The sequence below is a fragment of the Tursiops truncatus genome, chromosome 12 (genome assembly GCF_011762595.2).
Source record: "Tursiops truncatus isolate mTurTru1 chromosome 12, mTurTru1.mat.Y, whole genome shotgun sequence".
Lineage (NCBI taxonomy): Eukaryota > Metazoa > Chordata > Mammalia > Artiodactyla > Delphinidae > Tursiops > Tursiops truncatus.
Window position 1 is genome coordinate 2,146,585 of NC_047045.1, and position 21,853 is coordinate 2,168,437.

General features: G+C 34.0%; 1 protein-coding gene, 1 long non-coding RNA gene and 1 pseudogene across 3 annotated transcripts in view; 2 read left to right on the plus strand and 1 right to left on the minus strand.

Moving 5' to 3' along the window:
• EYS (eyes shut homolog) overlaps positions 1–21,853 on the minus strand; it is a 1,685,417-nt gene that overhangs the window by 717,493 nt on the left and 946,071 nt on the right. The gene's annotated exons all lie outside the window — the stretch shown is intronic.
• LOC141276068 (uncharacterized) lies at positions 7,068–20,722 on the plus strand. 2 transcript variants are annotated; one of them, XR_012325005.1, is made up of 4 exons: positions 7,068–7,190; positions 18,503–18,580; positions 19,607–19,668; positions 20,548–20,722. It is a non-coding gene; the product is annotated as an uncharacterized lncRNA (long non-coding RNA). The 2 variants fall into 2 exon arrangements; XR_012325006.1 differs by lacking the exon at positions 20,548–20,722 and adding an exon at positions 20,267–20,402.
• The window catches only part of LOC101317525 (NADH dehydrogenase [ubiquinone] 1 beta subcomplex subunit 6 pseudogene), a 46,279-nt pseudogene continuing 45,157 nt past the window's right edge, over positions 20,732–21,853 (plus strand).

The following is a 21,853-nucleotide window of genomic DNA, read 5'->3' on the forward strand; positions in this document are numbered from 1 at the left end:
CTCTTTCTCTTTGTTTTACTTTTGCTTTCTGAATGATTATGTTTTAATTAGCCTTAGTCTTTCAAGTAAAATACAGAGTCATTTTGAGCAAAATACTTTGACAATTTAATTTCTTAAATTTATAAATATATGATTAATGAAACCTAGTTATCTTATTTCTCTAAGTTAATTATATCATTATTAAAAGTTACTTTTCTTTGATAAATACTTGATTGATCCTTGCTGATTGATGATATTCCTGTAACCATGAATTTGAATCTCTCTCCTTTCTGTCCTCCTTCTGTGACACACATATACATATACAAACTCTCATTTAAAACTTCCAAATTGTTTATTCTTTCACAATTAATATTGATAGAAGAGATTATTCATGAAACAATGTGAGATTTAGTTTACTGCCCATCATAGGATAACACTCTTCATAAAATCTGTATTTTAAAACTTAAACATGGTTTACATTTTATGCAGAGTATTTTTCTTATTTTAAGATTTCAATAAAGCTTTAGAAATACTCATTGTGTAAATTTTCAAACTTGTAAAAAGCTCTAAGGAAATAATCAGCTAAAGCTCAAAGAAAAATATTTCCTTTTAAGTAGAAATAAGAAGGTTCAAAATACTGACAGAAAACATTTGTGTTTTGTAGACATAAAAACATATATATATTTTTTAATCAAGGAATTCATTAGAAAGTTGCTTAAAGATTGAAAATATTAACAATGCTTTCAATTTTGGCTTTTGAATTGTTTTAGTTGTTATGTTATATAGACAAGTATTTTTTCCTTGTAGAATTTTAATGATGATGTTGAAGGCAAAACATTAAATAATTTGAAAAATTTCATCCATTTATTTGAATGAATTGTGAATGGAGACAAATATCTGTTATATTTAAAGTTCAAAATGTAAAAAAGCATAATACATTTTCAGAAAAAGACTAACATTACAACATGTATATACTCAACATTGGTGAAATAAAGAAAACACTATATATCTTTAAAATGGTTCAGAAAGAAATATATTTTCCAACAGTAGCTAACTCAAAACTTATTTTAATTTCATTATTTTAAGATACATATTTTTTTGGACTAACTTTTTAAAAATTAAGTGGCTTTGCCATCATGTGATTAGTGCTCTGTAATAAAAGCCCACACATGCACTCGGTTGTAAGCTACATGAGGTCAAGAGCCATATATGTTTGGTTCAGCATTCTACCCCAAGTGCTTGGTTTTCTTAAACATGTAAAAACACTATCTCTTATGGAAAATATAATTAATTTTGTTTAAATGTGGTTGGAAAATTACATTTTTTTATGTTTGAATTTAAAAAAATCAGGAAATATTTTGCATAGAGTATTCAACCATATTTGTAGTGTTTCCTATTCAAATGCATGAATACAGATTTTATTGTACATCTCCCTTAGTGAAAATCTTAATCTATTAAAAAGAGTGGTGGTGGGAACTACAGAATGGTTTTGTGAAGAAAAGATATGTATAGAGACTATATTCAGTAATGATGGGCTATAATTCTATACATTTTTTCATTATATAGAACTAAATTACAAGTTCCTGAATTCTGGTTTTCATTTTTTTCAAATAGAAGAATTGTTATCTGAATTGTATGCCCTCATTTTATAATTATACCTCTGAATGAGGTTATATGCTTTTGGTGTAACTAACCAGAAAGCCCAGATCAATGTAGCTTCAGCAACAAAGAAATTTAATGGCTTATGTAAAAGGAAGCTCAAGGATAGGACAGGCTTCCAGATGGATGCTTACGTATGTAGAGGCTCAGCTGCGTCCTCATAAAAGAGCTGGATTTCTTCTGTCTCTGTTCTTCTACTCATATGGTAAGCTTTAATCTAAGGCTTGCTTTTCTCCTGATTCTAATATGGTGGCCAGTGGTAGCTTAAGTGACATACTTCTTTATTTGTGCCCCCAGTCATTCAGCTTTCAAAAGAGGAAGGAAGAACTTTCCCAAGTGTAGAATGAACCTCTCCTAGCAGTTGACTGGCTAGAACTGGGTCACACATGGAGCCCTCCACTGGAGATGAGGATGGGGCCAGTTCCCATTGAGACATCGGGGTAGGGTTCACTGCAGATGAAGTTGGTATCCCAGTACTTCCCAGATTCATACTTTGTTTCCTGGTTATTAGCAGATCAAAGACTTGAAGTGCAAATCACATGTCCAAGCCAGAGACCTTAACTTTCATCTCCAACTTCTTGCCTCTGCTTCTCCTTCTGAGACATAGTTCTTACCTTCATTTCTAACCGTGCATATTGAGTATACAAATGAGTCTAGTCACTAAAAAATTTATGTGAAATCTGGTTGATGCTGGGTGGGCAGTTGAAATTTTTGACATAAAACTATTTGAATTTCCAGTGCACAGTAACCCATAGCCAGCTCCAATGCATGAAGATAAACTTCAAAGCTGTTTCAGTGAAAAATCAGAAGCCAGTAACCCTGCCTTCCCCCATAGCACAAAGAAGTGTTTTAAATAGATTAGAAGAATAATAGAATAAATATATTTTAGAAGAAATGGCAAATATAGCTTCTGAGGCATAAATACATATTTAAATTAGAACAAACAAAATACAACTAATGTGTATAATATTCTTCTTTGATAAATTATGAACAATTACTCCAACAGCACATTTTCCTTTAATAAAATAAATACATAGAAAAGTAAATAATTCTTAGCTGAGTCTTTTTCTTCTGGTTTTATGGTTTAACATATCACATTTCAAAGAATGGAGTCTTTTTTGTGGTTAGTGTACTATATGTAAGATTAAACATGTAAGTTGGAAATTTATGAGAGAATAACTGAATACCAGGCTCTCCTACAATATTAATAGTTTGATAATGACTCTATAAAGACTGGACACTTTAAAAAGGATGTATATTATTTAACCCTATTTCTAGTAGATTAGTGTCAACCTCAGTGTAATCCATGAATAATCACTCAAACTCAAAGAAACATTCATAGCAAACTATGTATTTCTCTCTGGAGTATGTATCACTAACTAAATGTTAAGAAATAATTTGCAACTGAAAATGCAAAATGATCCTTTATTATTTCATGTATCTTGGAGGTAATATCTAGGAAAAAATAGTGGACATTTGTGATATGTGGGAGTGTGTGTGCAAATTTTTCTGTTAAATGAAGTTTCAGTTTGAGAAAAGTTTATATGTATCACATAAATATAATTCATATAGGAAGGTGTACTTAGTTTGTTAAGAAGCCTGTGTTCAGTCTTGATTCTACCAGTGAGCAGATCACAACCACATTATCAGCTGCAGAAATACCATGTGACTTGGTTTTGTTAATTTCCATTTTTTCTAGAAAGAGGAGCTTGGATTTCACCAATACAAAATACTCTCCATGTTTAATACTATATAGTTTCACATTCTCTAAATTGTGTTTAATTCACCTTAAAATCCAAATTTATGTAGTCCATTTAAATTCATCTCAATTAGCTTAATATCTACAAATAAAGCAGGAGAAAGTAAGCAAATTAACCTTCACCCACTGTTTACTATTGTACCAAGTTTGTTAAACACTCTACTCATGCTTTCAAAAATGCTGATTTTTTTCCTGTCAATTTAAAGATTTATGCCATTTGAAAATGCATTTGTGGGAAGTAAGTATATTTTAAAATAAATTATGAAATATTTGTTCTTGTCATAGATTTTCACAGATTGATTAGTCCATGAACTGTGAGTCAATGACATAATTTATAGAGCAAGTATAATTGTATAGTGCAAAAAAAATAAGGTATCAAAACAAGTACTACTGAAATGCAAAGCCAGAAAGTGTAGTTTAAGATTGGCAGAGACTCCTCAATGCAGCCAAAGGAAATATATAATAAATAGGAGTTACAGAGGCAGATTTAAGAAATTACATGATTGCAAGACAAACTGAGAGACAACCAGTCAAACAGTTGAACACATTTTTCTCTGAAAGCAATGAGCAGTCATTGTGAAAGGAAGCACAACACCTATGATCACAATATTTTCCTTTCACTGGCAAATGGAAATAGATTATCACAGAAAATTCCTTTAATAGTCACCCACACGATAGGAAGTAAAACACAAATCAAATCATGCCACTTTCCTGTGTAAAAAACATTTCGGCCAGTTGTCTATGGTAGGATTGTTTAGTATTGACTCTGTATAGACTCTTTACAGCCCTTTCTTTCTCCTTTGTCTTTTTTTTTTTTTTTTTTTTTTTTTTTTTGCGGTGCATGGGTCTCTCACTGTTGTGGCCTCTCCCGTTGTGGAGCACAGGCTCCAGACGCGCAGGCTCAGCGGCCATGGCTCACGGGCCCAGCCACTCCATAGCATGTGGGATCTTCCCGGACCAGGGCACGAACCCGCATCCCTGCATCGGCAGGCGGACTCTCAACCACTGCGCCACCAGGGAAGCCCTCTCCTTTGTCTTTTAAGGTGGAATGCCAATTATCCTAGGATAACTTACAGAGCAGGCACCCTTCCCATACTCATCTACATTCCCAGTTCTGTCATGCATCCTTCCTCTATGTAGGTCTATTTACGGGATCATTATTCTATTCCATTGATCAGACTGTAAACCCCAAGCCAATCAAAGATTGACTTAATTAGTATAGCTTTGGGATGCATCTTGATATCGAGTAATGCAATGCTGCATATTCTCCTTCCTTGGGATTGTGTTACTGACTGTTTGTCCTGTGCCTTTTGATACAAATATTGGAATCAGTAACATGTGCGACCATCCTTTTAAATTACATAAACACTCTGAATAGAAACTAATTTGAATCCCATTGATTTTATGGAAAAAATTGTAAGTAATTGATATCTTTGTGACACTTTATCCTCCTACACATGGACGTATATATGTCTTCATTTTACTAGAACTTCTAAAACATTTTTAATACAGTTTTATAACTTTTCTCTATAAAGGTCATGTGCATAATTTCTTAGGTTAACTTCTATAAACCTTCTGAATTTGTTGCTATTTTAAATAGTCCTTTGTAATATTACATATTTAACTCACGTTGGCATATTGAAAAGCAATCGACTGTTTTATATGAAGCAACCTGGTTAAACTCTCCTATTTTTAACAATACTGTATCATCTGTGAGTAATGAGATCTTTCATTTGTTTCTAATTCTTAAACTGTCTTATTAGCTTATTACATTGCTTAGGACCATCAGAGGAAACAATGAGCTGAAATAATTAAAGTGAGATTTGGTATTTTTGTTTGTTTGTTTTGAAGGAAGGCTTTTAAGCCTTCACCTTTGAGTGTAGTGTTTTGCTCTTCTTTTATAAGTGATACCTTCTAACTCATTAAGGAAGCTCAGAGATACAGAGAACAGATTGCTAGTTGCCAGAGGGGATGGGGGTGAGGGTGGGCAAAAATGGGTGAGGGGGTCAGAGAATAAATCTTAAATGTCCTCATCACAAAAATGAATAAATTAACTATTTGTGAAGTAAAATTCAAACTTTAAGGCAAGACAAGAAAAATTTAAACATAAAATTCTTTCTCTGCCCATTTGGATCTCCTCCCTCCCTTCTGGTGTGCACTGTGCATCTTCATTTTGTGTTAATCAGACCTCCCCAAGGGCAGAAATACCTGCTCAACCATAAAGATCAATTTTTCTTCTTCTGGTACTAGCCAGGTAACTCCTTAGAAGATAACATTTCTTTCTCAGTCCTGTAAGGTGTCATGATGACCCACCACTTGCCTTGTACGTGCAGACACCTTAGGTGAACTTTAGGTATGATGCCAATATATTATTTCCTTTAAAGATAGTGATTGGTGCAGAAGAGACTGGTCAGACAACCTGGGGAGACACCGGGCCACACCTAAGGGAAGTTCTTAGCTTAGATACTTATGACCTTATAACATTACTAGCTTTACTACTTGTATCCTGCCTCTTTTACAAGGTTATTGTTTCTTGCATAAACAAGTGTGTGACTGAGCCTCTGATAAAATTAATGATGGTTAGGTGACTTGAAACAATTGATCACATATATAGTCCCATAAGAGCAATGATTGTAGTATTGTAAATCTAGGTATGGGAGGAAGCACCAAGAGGGAACAATTTCCTGGACTGTAACAGACCAGTAAGACAGGAGGTCGAGAGACTCCTCTTCAGTTACTGTTAACAAGGCCTAGACCAGTAATAGCACGTTGAGTGACCTATCAAGAAATCAACACAGACCTGGGATTGAGCATTCCTAGAACTATGGGGCAAATTAGTCATGAAATGCCTCCTAAACTTTGGTTGAAATTAAGACCAAAAGGGAAGGGATTGTAAGATAAAGAATGTTGCCCACCATCCAGTTCTACAAGAATCAAGTCATTAGCCATTGTAGTCACTGACCTACAGTACATCCTGAAAGGAATTCTGGGTGAAGATCAAGATGAGGCACTTTGTGCTGTGGGAAACCTGGCAGAACTGACCATAAGATAGTTAAATATTTCCACGAGAAAATTTTAGGAACTCAGTTTCTTGCCTCTTCCCATACTTAGAAAAGTGTTAAAACCATTAACTAAGATCTCTCTTCCTCAGAAGTAGCAGTAACCTTCTACCAAGATGAGCGCTTGATTGCACATATATACCCCTTTACCAAAGTCACATATACACTAGCCTCACCCCCTTTACTTTTTCAGAACAGTTCTTAGAGCTCTCTGAGAAGCTGTCATCCAGATTATAATCTTCAGATTGGCTCAAATAAATTTTTCCATTTCTTCTTACATTGACTACTGATTAATTTTTTTGTTGTTGACACTATGTATGGTGATGGATGGTAACTAGATTTGAAAGAGAAGAACAAACCTGACTCCATGTTGGATCTATTCCTTTAGCTCTAACCTTTGTGCTCTGTTGCCTGTGCTTAGTCATGCTGGCTCTGCACCTTTGCAAAGGAATGTTGCCTATAGCATGAAATATACAGGATAGCCCATTCTCAAGGCTCTGACCTTAAAAATATAACACTTTTCCATTCATACAGAGATACAAACAAAAAAGAACAAAAAAATAACAATTGTCTTGTTGGATGCTTACAGTAATATGGTGATCAGAGCTACATGGACAGCTGCAAGAACAAAGGATTCACATCTTCTCTTGGGTCTGGCCTGCACCAAGAAGTCTGCAACAACCAGCCACATCCCCTCCTGTTTTAGTATAAAAGAAGCCTGAATTCTAACTCAGGTAAGATTGCTCTTTGGGACACTAACCCACAATCCTCTTGGTCTGATGGCTTTCTGAATAAAGTCACTATTCCCTGCCCCAACACCTTGTCTCGGGCTTAATTGACCCGTTACGTGGTGAGCATAATGAGCTTGGATTCACAACATATTTATGGTAGTGATCATCCCACAGTGTATACAAATATTGAATTGTTATGTTTTACACCAAAAACTAATATAATGTTATATGTCAATTATACCTCAATACAGGTCATACCTCAGTAGAGTTATAACAACAGTGGAGTTATAAAGAACATCAGGTGGAAGCTGTGAGGGACACAGAAAAAAGATACCAAGTGTTGTAAAAGGAATTTCCCTTCTATTCTGTAGTTCACTGACATTTTTAGCAGACCTTAATATTAAATTTTCTTGGTTTTTCACGTACTGATATGATTATACTGTAAATAACTTTGATATTCTAATATTAAACCCTTATTTTATCCCAGAAATAAATCCCATTTGCTTACAATGCATGTACATATATGGATTTCATTTACAAGAATCCATGCTTAGGATACTTGCACCTATTCTGATGATTGAGATTGCCTTTTAATTTTCATTTTTCCTGGCTCCCTTTCTAACTTTCATACTAAAGTTTTATTTAGCTTTATTAAATAAATTGGGCAATGTGAATTTCCATTTCTAATTTCTGGAGGTTTTTTTTAAATTTACCATGCAAATTCTGTGTCAACCTATAAAATTGTGAATTGTACAACATCCTAAAATAACTACAAAAGATTTAATTTAATGTAATGATTACCCATAAAATTAAGGTGGCCCCTATTATGATCTTGTAATTACAACAGATATAATTTTAGTTAAGAACCCTGGGTTTAATTATACACTTTATCATTTATAATTGTGGGATCTTGGATAAATATTTTAACCTACTTGATCCTCTCAGTTTCTTCATCAATACAATGGCAATAAGAAGGTTGTTCTGTTATAAAATATGTAGAAGTGCTAGACAAAGAATTTGCTCCAGTCTGTATTTGGGAGAGAAACCTCCTACAATGAAACAAAGATCTTGCAAAATTTATTTTTAAAATAGTTATTACAAGAATATGCTCTACATTTTTCTGAGGCAGATATTTAGGAAGGTCTGAAGCACATGGTCTGGCCACATTCAGTACATCTAGGTAGAACCCGAAGGATTTCAAGGTGGTGTGTGATGGGGCTGCCGTGAGGTCCAGAAGTGCCCTCTTTTCCTGAACAGCTCATTTGTTTTAACCTGTTTTATTACCTGTTTACAGGAATAAAATATATGAATAAAGCTAAATTTTTAAATAATGATAATTATTTTGTAAATTTTGTTAATAAGGTAATTCATATCCCATTGTCTTTTCCTCATTACACACATCAACTAGTTTGAGTCTCACTTCAGTCTGTAAAGCGTGTAAGGACTAGGTTCTTATGAATCCTATGTTTCTATCTGAGAAACAGGCTTAGATAGGGTAATTTGATCAAAGTGATAGATCTTAGAAATAGGCTTCTTTTATCAAAGCTCATGTTCTTTAACACCAGTTTTATTTTGTGTGAACAGGCTGCTGATTAATTTTTGGAAACATACAGTCTTTGGAATTTTTTAACAAAATACAGTACTCATTTTTAAAAAGGTCCAGTGTGGATCCTTGTGTTGAATTCTTACATTCTCTATCATGTACGAGAACAGTATAATGATGTGTATCATTGAATGTACAAACTGTACCCCACTTTCCAGTGCTTATCATTTAGTTTCCGAGTATGGCTTTTTAAAAAATTATAAATAATCATTGAGCTCTTAGCTAATTTACATAACTATTTGATTACTAAAGGTACTTGAAATTAAGCTATATTTAATCTTTGAGGTGATTCATATAATATCTCCTCCTTCTTCTCTTTCTACTGTTTATTGTTTAAGAAGTATTATAGGCTATATAGAGTCTTCCTTGTGGGCTGGAAATTTACCTACCACATAAAACATATGAGGCTTATGAGAAAAATACATTTCCATAGAGAAATGAGTATGTGGCCGTGCTGGGGAGACCTTTGTTACTTTTTTTTAACCCTTCATCTCCTTGACCAACGAGTTTACAGAGAAAATGAAATGAGTAACTCAGGTCTCTTCTGTTGTTCCTGGGCTCTGAGAGCTCCGGAAAGATGCTCATGCAAATTTAGGAGGAACTCAGTTTTTCATGCTGAGAAGTCTTTGTATTTAGTTTTTCTTTTGATTCTGACAACCTAAATTTTCCATTTATAAGATTGGTAATGACAAATGAAAAAATATGTTGAAAGAGTAACTTTATCTGTCAATGTGTATCATGATAATAGATTTTAGGGAACCAATCATGGATAAACTTACATAGGTGTGTCACATTGTGTATTCATCAGAAGCCATAAGATTTGGACTATGATGGTTGGGAATAAAGTAGAAATTTAGCAAGTGCTAAAAACTGATTGCTAAAGTGTAATGCTTGTTAATTTGCAGTACAATAAAAATACAAATGCTCCTACAGTACTATCCCCTATGTGATGTAACCAAACACTCTGTCTCAATAATGATGGGGTTGAGGGCAGGTTGCCCCCAAATATGCCACTTTGCCATATTGATTATTTTGAATTAAAGGTACTAAGAAACAACCTGTGCACGAAGGAAACTCTGACACTCCTTTGTCCTCTGAAAGTAGAATATAATCTCACATGTGAAGGGTGTCTTACCAGAGACAAGGAATTCAGGGTAGAGAAGGTTGAAGAAACAAACTTTGTTACTTCTTTAATTTACTACCCCTAGCCTAAACATCTTTTTTTTTTTTTCAAATCTTCCTATATTTATTGTTTCTTTGTCTAAAGGGTATAAAATCTGTCTACCTTGGTCACTTCTTTAGTCTCATATTTTTATGAGGGGCTGTATATACAAAATTAAATTTGATTTTCTCCTGTTATTCTGTCAATTTAATTATTAGACCACCCAAAGCACTGAGAAGGGAAGATGGGAAAGGTTTTCCTCTCCTATAATAACTTATGTTATAATTAGTAAAACTTGAAATACACTTTTGTAATTTTCCAGATATGTTGTTGCCTATTCTGGGCAACATTTCAAAAGTAAAATATTTTCCCTGTGATGATAGTTAATTCTTTACTCATATGTAATTAAATAGAATCATAAATACTTTATATTTACTCACTTAATTTTCTTTTTTCATGTACTTTATTTTACTATCTCTCATGTTATTTCAATAATACCTACAGTCTAATTATCCCCCTTAAGCTGTCATGGCAATTATCAGCTTTAATTCTTTTCAATGCTCAGACGTTACTGATGGACAAGGGAGAAATAGAGGTGTTAATAGTGATTATCCATATCTCACTTTATTCCTAGCATTCAGTTTTTAATTAAATGTAATTTTCAACTCTTCATCTGCTCTTTCTACATTGTTAGATGTCTGCTATTAACCAGCAGCTGCCCACAGGGAAGAGTACAAAGGAAAAAGAGAATCATGTGTCTCAAAATTGTGGGACCCAGATAATAAGATTAAAATCATGCTATGCACATAAAAATGTACAGATAATATGATTTTATACACACTCACATATGTGTACACATACGAGTACACACAAGCACACAAACACACACGCACACAGAGCAGTCTTTAAGGTGCCCACTGATGGGAGTTGTTCTTGCACGTGGACATTTTCCTGCAGGTGTGACAGGTTAGAGGATTTATTTTGAGAACAGCCACATTTAGGAAACCCTAAGAAGGCCCACTGGCCTTTCATGCGCCTTCTACTGATATGAAAATTCATCATTAATATATCAAGGCACAAACCACATATATTTGGCATGTTTCCTCACTTATTCGTACTATGTTGTATTTTTAAAAGCCACTTCTAATTCTTTTGGAATGGAGTGTGGAGAAAAAAAAAGAAGAAATGATATATTTTTCATTATGAGAGTCCAAGGAGGAAGGTTTATAAGCCAAAAAAGTGATATTGCCAGTATGGAGGCAGCAGTCAGAGAGTCAGGATTAGGAAAGAAGAGCAGTGGGGTACCATGCTGGAGTGTATTGATGGAAAGTTGAGGAACACGCACATGCAATACAGTTTGTTTTCTGTAGTCACATTTTTAAAATACTAAGCTTATTTTCTTTATATTCCAGTGACTGTGGAAGTTCTGGTGGGCTAGCAGAAATGCCTTTATATTACTGAAAAAGGATCTAGTCAAGAACAATAACTTTCATGGTAGAACTATTGGATATGAATTCAGAAGACTTGAATGGGGATTCATTACTTCATAGTTGTGCAAATTTGGGGCACTATATGACGTCTTTGACAAGTTTTAGTTTTTCTAGGGCACATATTTTGAGTGTTGACTCTATTTTGATTTCAGAGAAATGATTTGGAACTCATATTACTAAATAAAAGAGCCAAGTTGTCTTTACCTTTATTAAGCAAAACAACTGGATTTTCCTTCCAGAAAATTACTGATATTTTACACCATTTATCTCTACTGCACCTGTAAGTCAAACATTTTTAAAGTAATTACTTTATTATAATAAGACTTTAAAATGTGTAAACTGCTAGAATGTCTGAAAACTGAAATAATCACTTAATATTTCCATTTTTACTAGTATTAAAACAACTTCTACTTAATTTTATTGAGGATTAGTTTTATACTGTAACTTAAAATGCCTCCTTTTACTTCTGATGTTGTTAAAGATAGAGATGTGTTAATTTAGAAAAAAATGCAATAAAAATCAGGAAATGAAAGATATGAATTTCCTTGAGAAAATATCTTGTAAAGATTTGAGGCTTCTCGTCATCTGGATGTCGTCATATGTCTCAGTGGGCTCAGTGGGCTGTGCAGGGTAACCTGACACATTAAGGTTAAAAATTAGTCTGATTTCACTCAAGGACTGATGGATACATCACTACATAGATGGTTTGGTGAAAAATGTATCGGATCTAAAGCATTTGACTGGTGGGATTTTCACTCCACTCTCACTCACACTCCCAGTTATCTGGTGTGGCTGTTTCCTGAGGCTCCTGAGGATTCTGTGCTATAAATCACCATGCTTCTCTATTTTTCCCACTCCTAATTTTAGTTTCCAAATTCTCAGCTCTGTTTAGTCTGTTTTCAGACAAAACAGCCCTTGTTCATTTGTTTTCCAGCTTGCAAATTTTTATATCTTTTTTCTCCTCTACATTACATTTATCTGAGTAATATATCTATGTCTATATCTATATCTATATCTATCTATCTATCTCACTATTTATGGAATTTCAGGAGGAAGCACAGGTATTTATGGGATTAGCTCATCATACTTAACTGGAATGCTAACTGTTAACCTATACTTTCAGTTAGATTTGAATTCTTCTAATATATGTGTGTAATATAATAATAGTCATAAATAAGATGGAGGTAAAATGGAAGATGATGTTAGATAAAGAGGAGCAGAGATGACAGGCAGTGCTCAACGATCCTTGTGTTTTGTAAGAATATGGAATGAATATTGATAAACTTTATACACTAAGTGTGTATGATAAAATTTTAAAGATCAACATTAAAGGAATAGAAAAAGAGAAAATAACTACAATTTTAGAGGATAAACTCAATAAAAAGCTCCAGCAATCAGAAAGTAGGCAAAGAAGCAAAGATGAAAGGAACAAACCTGAAAATGCAGGACACAAGTAAGATGATGTAGTATTTCTAAATTTACCTGAAATCACAAGTATAAAAGTGCTGCACTGGACACATCTCTTTGCCATTTACCGTGACAAACTTCAGCACATGAAAAGGTTGTTTTCCAAACTTCTTAACTTTGTGGCAAGCGTACTTTCTCTATGCTTTAGTAGAGCAGCAGAAATGTTGGGAAGAGAGGTGGGTGTGACTAAAGACCCCTCTCTATGTCTAGGGTATGCTATGGGGAAATACCCTTCAAAACTAAATAGTTGAGGGGTTTTAAGTAGTAGTTCTAAGATATGAGGAAGTTAATGGAAGCACAAAGAATTAAGCATTGTCAAAACTCTCTGAAAAGAAATTAACATGAAGAAGAGGACTTTCCTTAAATTTATTTAAAAACTGTAGAAATCACAAACAAGAAAGTATTGACCACTTTTGTCTAAAAAGATCAAGGGAAGCTTTGTGAGTAGGAGTTTCTCTCCTTTCTGGAGCAACTATTTAAAATGATATTGAGAATATTTTTCATCCTTATGGACAAAATTGAAATTGTTCATAATTAAAAGTCATATGTAAAGATATCAATTGTATGTGGCCCAAAGAAGTAAATGGGAAAAGCAACTTTTTAGTGCTTTTGACAGAACATATAGAAGAAAATTTTGTGAGTTTGGGAAAAAGAAGTATTTATTTTAAAAGACTCAAAAAAATGTAAATAAAAAGAGGGATTTTTTGAGGACATTAAATTAAGAACTTTGTTAATCTGAAAATGCTAAAGAAAATAAAAGACAAACAGTAAGAAGACATTTTCAAAACATAAAACTGACAAGAGGTCAGTATCCAAAGTTAAACACAGACAAACTAAAACTACAATTTAATAAGAAAAAAGCAATTAATACAGTCAAAAAAGGCATAGAAATCTTGGAAAGACTCTTCTCAAAAGAGAAAATATGAACTACCAGTAACACAGGGGAAAATACTAGTCTTTATTAGTATACCAGGATTTCAAATTACTCCAGTGAGATATTTTTTACAACTACTTGGATGGCAAAAATTATACAGTCTGAAAACACGAGGCATTCCCAAAGTTATAAAATAACCAGAGCTGTTATAGATTTTGATTGGGATTATAGGCATAGATGAAATCAACTTGGAAAAGTTAAATGTTTTCACCCTGTATGATGCACACGTCCATCTCTATCCTTATGCCGTAAAGAACTATTGCTCATACATACTAGGAAAAATGCAATATGCATCAACGTGGAGGATTCTAATAAGCAAAATGTTGATCAAAAAGAGTAAGATCAGAAAGGAAACATACATTATTTTAAAACTTATATAAATTTCAAAACATCCAATAAAACAATGTGTTGCTTAAGGTTTTTATACATATCTTATTAATATAGTACATATATTGTATTTTTATATTGTTTAGTGGTATGGTATATGATTATAAAGAAAAACTAAAGAATGATAACCAAAAAGAAAGCCACAGAATATGCTGATAATGTTCTACACCTTAAGTTGTGTGGATGGTAGTCACAGTTCTCTCTTTTATTTGTTATTGTTTATTTAGGTAAGATGTAAGTTTTTGTTGTATTTATTCACCATGTAATGAAAACAATTTCAAAAGAAAAATAAAATTTAATAATTGGGAATGGGTTGGTGGCTAAACTAGTAGCTTCCAGCTGGTTGTCTTGAGTTACTCCGGATTTCTTTATGCAATTTCACCCCAAGAAAATCTGTCTCAACATTAAATTGCACATCTGACTGAGGATTCTGCTGTATCTATGTCAGATATTGCACTTACTTAAGTCCTAGATATCTCAGTATCTATTTTGGGAAGCAGAGCTGTGGCCTTGGAATGAACAAGTGCAAATTTGAGGCAGATAGAAATATTCCCCTAGTTCCTTTGGTCTGTACTGTACTATCCAAGTTTTCATTCATATCTTGGACTTCTTATATGAAATCACTCAGATAATTACTTTTCTTAGTTATTTCTTCACAGCATATCTTCCTGTCCACTCCTCTTCACTGCCATTTTCCTTTCATAACATTTTTGGTGTTTTCCTAAAAATAGGGAACTACTAAAAAGAAGTACATATAACAGGATTAACGTAACATATATTAAAGTTTGCTTATTAACTCTAAGTATTTTCAATAATTCAATCTCAAAACTCACTAGCCTTAATGCGTAATTGATGCATTGCTCCTTTTCTTAAACAGGGATGAAAAGATTCACGTATAATTCATTCCATGTTCATTCTTCTAGCACTTTCTCAAGCTCCTGCAGGGAATCTTGGGAGAGGACATGAAATCCTCTTCAGTTCTGCTGCAGTACAGCTTCCCCAGAGACAAGGGCCCTGCCTCTCTACCTTAATTGAAATAAGATCCCTTCCCTTCCTGCCTTGAGAAATTTATAAACTGGAGACAGCTGTTGCTTCTTTCTTTAGTCTCCCAAAGAAGTAATGTTCAAAAACAGAAGAATTATAGAATCATTCCCCAGTAGGCTAGAAAAGGAGATTTTGACTCATTTTTGCCAGAGTAAATGAGATAACTCACTACATTCGTTCTTTCATTCAATTGTTCAGCTGTGATTGATTGAAGGCACACTATGAGTCAAAAATCGATTCAAAACATTTATCTTCTTGATTCTTCTCTTCAGAGACTTATTTTTCTCACTTGGGAAGGAAATTGTTTCTCATCCTTGATGAAATCTCTAATGGTTTCCTTTGTTTTCTCAGACTTCCTGTGCCCTTTATAGTATGTTCTGGAATTATATTCGATTAGGATACTAGAATTCACTAAAGAAGGAAATGGAAGGACTGAATAAACATATGAGTTAGATGCAGCTGCAGACAAGATTCTAGGAACCCACAAGTCTTCACTTCTAGTGATCCTGCTATTGGAGGATTAATTAATTAATTCATAATTCTGTTTAAAATAATTTAGAAGCCTATAAGAGTCAGCTCCCGCAGTCATCTGAGACTGGCCTTGACTTGGCCCACTACAGATTAACTGGCTTCAGAAGTCAACATGGAAGATGTGTAGTGATGAGAAGGGAAGTCACCAGATAACACAGATTCACATTTGGTTCAATAAATTTGGGATGTTCATAAAACCAACCTCTTCATCTCAACTTGAAAGGAGCATGTTTAGCCATTGTCAGAACTCATCAAACTCAGATTTTGTTTATTTCTAGGAATTGCCAAGAATAAATTTAAGTCTTTTTACTGGCCAATGTAATGGAAAATTTGGTAAACCATGGAGATATCTACAAAAATTAAGAAAATAAGGTGTATTAGCTGAATTAGGAGACATTTACATAATATATAGACATGTCAAAAATAGAGACAAAATACTTCTCAAATACTAATCTACACTGACACATTTTTTTAAAAAAACAGTATTTTGGTGGGTTTAAAGGAGACATAATACAAAGAAGTTAACAGAAAAAGATATCTAAAAATCACTGTAATTTCACTGCAGCAATTTTTTCATCATTGGTCCAACCTTAATATGTCATAATGACATCCTGGAATAATCACACACATACTGTCCCTTAGTTGAAAAGCCTGATTTAACAGTCACACTTTTGTGAAGGAATCCAACTAAAAACACTTTGATATCTGATGCAAGATGAAAGAGTATATTTTAATGAATTAATTTGTAATTTTATTTGTAATTTTGGCCCACAATTTTGCCATCAGAAATGATAATTTTGAGACTTAATTTTTCTTACTATTTATTTTGTTGAAAGAAAATCATGATGGTAGTTGTTATCTGAATTTATTTTATTAGTTAACATAGTTGTTAGGCAAAAGAAGATATGGAAGAAAATAAAAATTTCTAAAAAGTAAAAGATTCAACTATAATTTAATAAAACTCTAAGTATATTTATCTTGTAACTTTATATAGTTTGGGGGATTAAGGATTGAAATAACATCAAATTTAGTGGCATATTTCTTTTATACTGTATTTGAATGTGAAATATTTACCCAATTTCATGGCACATAAAATACTATTATCAGTAACTATTTTAGTATGAATAAATAGAAATAATAGTAATTGGTATACGTAAGTCAGTCTGTTGTCAGTTTCTCAACTAACACACTTAAGCACTAACAAATTAAAAAAATAGAATTCATGATTACAAAAACATAGAAATCCTAAGGTCACTTACAAGTAAATACTGAGAAATCACAAATACTATTAAATAGATTACATTTTAACAAAATAAACAGTAAATAAAAGACCATGTACCTATTTTTCACATTAAAAATTATTTAAATTCCTTTTGATAGATGTCAGAATTATAGTAAGCTATTAATTATGTAATCAATGCTATAAATAAGTACTAGTAGGATAAAAGAAGCCCTCTGGGGCTCCCCCTTTTGAGTCTGGTGGATCACCAGCCTGAATGGATCCCCCATAAGATGGAGCCACCTTTGTCAACACAATTTAGAGAAGACCATAGCCCACCTTTGGTAACATGACTTAGTTGTTGATATCAGGAAAACTTTGTGCTGGAAAGATAAGACTGTGAACCATTAAATAACTTCACTTTTTCCTTCAGGACATTCCTACAGGTCAGTTTATCAGAACCAATTTTCTGCTCATCTGTTCAAAGCAGTTTACTTATCAAGCAATAGTTTGCTTATCAGGAGTTGCTTCAAAACCTTAGCTTAACTGTGTCCATTAATTCTAAATTATTATATTCCCATTTTTGTCCACTTTCAATTCCCCAACTTTAAAGACCCTCTCCTTCAATCATTTTAAGCTCGCCCCTTCCCCACAGCCCTGTCATTATCCTGCTTCTAACTTCCCTACTGGCATACTGTTAAGATTCTATCAGTGTGGTGCTCTCCCCACCGCAGAGTTATAACGAACTTATTCTTATTTACTAACATAACTACCTGCTAATATTTTGGTGATTTATACATATGAATTCATAATTTGTTTGACAGGGCTCACATAAATACTAAATACTGTTTCCCTGTTGTTAAAGTATAATGAAAATACAAATATGCAACACCATGGAAGTTTGCTTTTATGTTTTAGAATAAAAGATAACTAGGAAACAAAACACATTATTTCCTACTTTCAGTCACTCAACCTTCATTTATTTTTCTTTCCTTAGGAAGACTATTGCTTAGAATCATAGAATGAATACAGGAGAAGGCTTTAAAAATGATTCTTAGTCTTATTGGTATTCTAGAAGTTTATCAAATTAATTATAAATTCACATACTCCACAATGAAAGGGACCACAGACCATTGCTATTTTCACTTCCTGCTATTAATATTGATGGGCATGGTTAATTACCAGTGTCATCAGAATTAATTTGATATGGTAAATTTTCATGTATAGACTGTTTGGAAACCTGCGTTAGAAGCAGAAAGTCTTTGTTAAGCTTTAGCGTGATAAAAGGAACAATCGAGTATAATGATTAAACAATTTGAGTTTTGTAGTCAGAAAACCTAGGTTCGATTTAATAACTGTGAAACTTTGGGTAATTTACTAAAACTTCAATTTTCCACAGTTACAAAATAACATAGCATTTGTGTTGTTGCAATTGTTATCTCTCCTAACTCTTTTGTGGACCCCTCTGTTTGGTAAAGGCAGGGAAGGCATTCAGGACAATGGAGCCATTCCTTCTGGGGTCTCCTGCCATGAGGCGATGCCCAACTGAAAAATAGGTGAGAAAACATGGATTTATAAATATTTTTCTTTTTTATTCTACACTACAATCAAGTCAGTAGTATATGATTGGGTTTAGATTACCAAAGACATCCTTGTGTTCATGAATCCTTACAGTTCTTTCCCAGCATCTCTCTTTAATTTGTCAACTTTTCTCATGCTGTATCTATTATCGAAATCATTTTAACATACTCTTCCAATTTATTGCTTTTCTGTTTCTCAGTATACTCCACATATAGATTCTACTTAATAGGTTTCTATGAATATTAATTGAAAAAATAAAACCCCCAAAACATTGAGAACTTAGACTCTGGCATATAGTAAACACTCAATATAAGGCAACTATTTCCATCATGATTGGGTCCTAATCCATGTTCTGCCTCTTACTAGTCCTGTTATACTAAGAAAGTCACTTAAAAATTGTGACGCAGTGGTTGAGAGTCCGCCTGCCGATGCAGGGGACATGGGTTCGTGCCCCGGTCCGGGAAGATCCCACATGCTGCAGAGCCGCTAGGCCCGTGAGCCGTGGCCGCTGAGCCTACGCGTCTGGAGCCTGTGCTCCGCAACAGGAGAGGCCACAGCAGTGAGAGGCTGGCATACCACAAAAAGAAAAAAAAAAAAAAAAGAAAATGGAAGCCATAATAACTTTTCTTTAAAAATGAGAATAATAACAACCTTACTTAATTTGTAAGCCTCTTGTATCAAATACACCACTCTTCTGAATTTTTTAAATGAAATTCACTATATCATTCAGCCCAGGAAGTGTTCAATTAGCTCTCTGGAAGAAATTGTTAATGCCTCCTCATTACCCTCTATGCCTGTAGTCCTGCTGTAGTTACCACCTTAACTACCACTAACTAGTTGCATGTCTATCTTTAACACTAGATTGCAAGTTACCTTAATGTGTGTCACATTTTTAATCCTCTATGAAGGGCTGCTACATTAATATGTGAATGAATAACAGTAGGATATGTGATAAGTTAATCTTATTATTTAAAGTAAGATGTTTGTTTCCCTGCTTCTAGATTTGGAGAGCACTTTCAGAGTGATGGACTAGTACAAACCCAGATCTCTGGGTGTATCCAAGGTAACTCACTGGCAGAGAGTGAAAAAGCATAGAAAATGTATTTTTTCTTTACCTTCTATTAATTGAAGAAATTTGTTCATTTTGAATTTCTTTGGTTTCCCACTGCTCCTATTATTTCAGAGGAGCCTATTATGCCAATAATTTGTCTATATTCATTATTTTTGCCAAAGAGATGCAAGCCAGTATCAGTTTAAAATAAGTTATTTGCTTCTGAGGTATATAAATGGGTCATAAGGGAACACTTATACCCATATTTTCCAAATTTTGTACAGGTATTTAGATTTGACATTAAAAAGCACATTGCATGTTAAAACTTAGTATTTAGCCAAAATATCTTACATAGGACTGAACAATTGAGGCCATTCAATTTGCCTCTGACTTGAAATGGTTTGGGGAAGGTATAGTTCTATGAAATACATGTGTTAAATCTACTAACAGTGATTCAGTACTATAAAGGGATAGGACACCCTCAGTGGAATACAGAAACCTGATTCTCCAATATAACAAAAATAAGACATTCATGCCTTCCCTTTCTTCAAAAGAGTCCCTTATTAACAACTCACCAAGCCCCTCACACAGTTTTCCACTTGTTTTACAGGGCAATCTGTACTTCCCGCTTCAGGGGCTCTACATATCACACCTCTTCTGTGGACTTGTTTTTGGTTCTCCAATTAAAAGTGATGCTTTCTTCTCTTCTTGTAATGAGGAAAAACAAATTTGACTCCATATTGGATCTGTTTATTTTATTTTAACCTTTGTATTCTATTGCTTCTGCTACAAGTTAACCACTAAAGGCATGTTGCAAGTATACATAATTGCTCATCTCTAGGAACCTTGCCTCCCATACAATGAACATTAAGCTAAAATACCTTTGTTTAGTTCACAGGTAACATCCCGACTGGGCCCACCTGTGAATGGGTACAAGAAGGAAGAATTAACACATCCCCTTGGAGTCTGGCCAGAACCAGTAAATATTTGCAACCACTTATTGCCTTTTTTGCTTTACCTCTTCACCCTCCCCGCTTTGTTCTATAAAAGTAACTAGCATCCAAACTTGGGCAAGATGGTTCTTTGGGATGTGAGTCCACCATCTTCTCAGTCTACTGGCTTTCCCAATAAAGTCGCTATTCCTTGCCCCAGGAACTCATCTCTTGATTTATCGGCCTGTTTTGTGGTAAGCAGTATGAGCTTGGACTCAGTAACATTCTCGCCTCCTAAGTATTTTATGTTGCACTTGCATCCTCATTTTTTAATTCCAGCACATGTGTACTATCTAACCTGCTGGAGAATGAGCTACCTGAGCACAGGGATGCCACTTGTATTTTATTTGAAATCCCCCCATTAACTCACATGGCCATTTGTGTTTTGGAGTCTTAGCATCATAGAATTTTATAACTGGAAGGAATGTTTGGATATAATCACTTCGAACTCATTTTGTACCCATAGCCTATAAACAATTTGGTCCCTGACTTATGCTCTCTGATGACTTATCGACAAATGTAACTTCCCACAAGCCCACTGCCAGTCACCATTTCCCCTATACTCACTGTAGTGTCCTAGGAGATGTACCTCTGAAGCTTCTGCTTACAATTCATAAATGTCTTTCACTAGAAACAATGGTGAATCATGGTATTATTCATAAATATTTCAGAAACATTACAATAGAGCCAATGGGATGGCTGAGAAACTTACTACTGCACCAAAATATTGCTTCAAAAGGAAACATATGTTCCATGTTTGATAATACGTGGTTTGAAAAAAAGATCTTTGAAAGTGGAAGCATTGTAGAATACCAGAAGTGTTTCAGGAACTACTTATATTCAAATCAGTGCTCTTTTATTGACTGGATGAATGGGTCATGGTTTTTCAATATCACTTTTCTTGTCTGTAAAATAAACCTCTCATTTCTATCCTTGTTATTACCACTCTTCTCACTTGGACTTCAGCAAAAGCAGAATGTGTAGCTGATATATATTCATGCTCCTGTGCATGCCTGTTTCCATCCTCTCTACTTCTGTAGAATGTTTTCTACTAACTGTATTCTTAGAGAACTGATTTTTTTGTCATCTCAACACAAATACTGAACTTCTTTATAAAACCCTACCTTGAATTCAAAATGGCATTTAGGTGGTGTCATTAGCTATATTTTATTATCCTTTGTCTAATATTGGGTTGGCCAACAAGT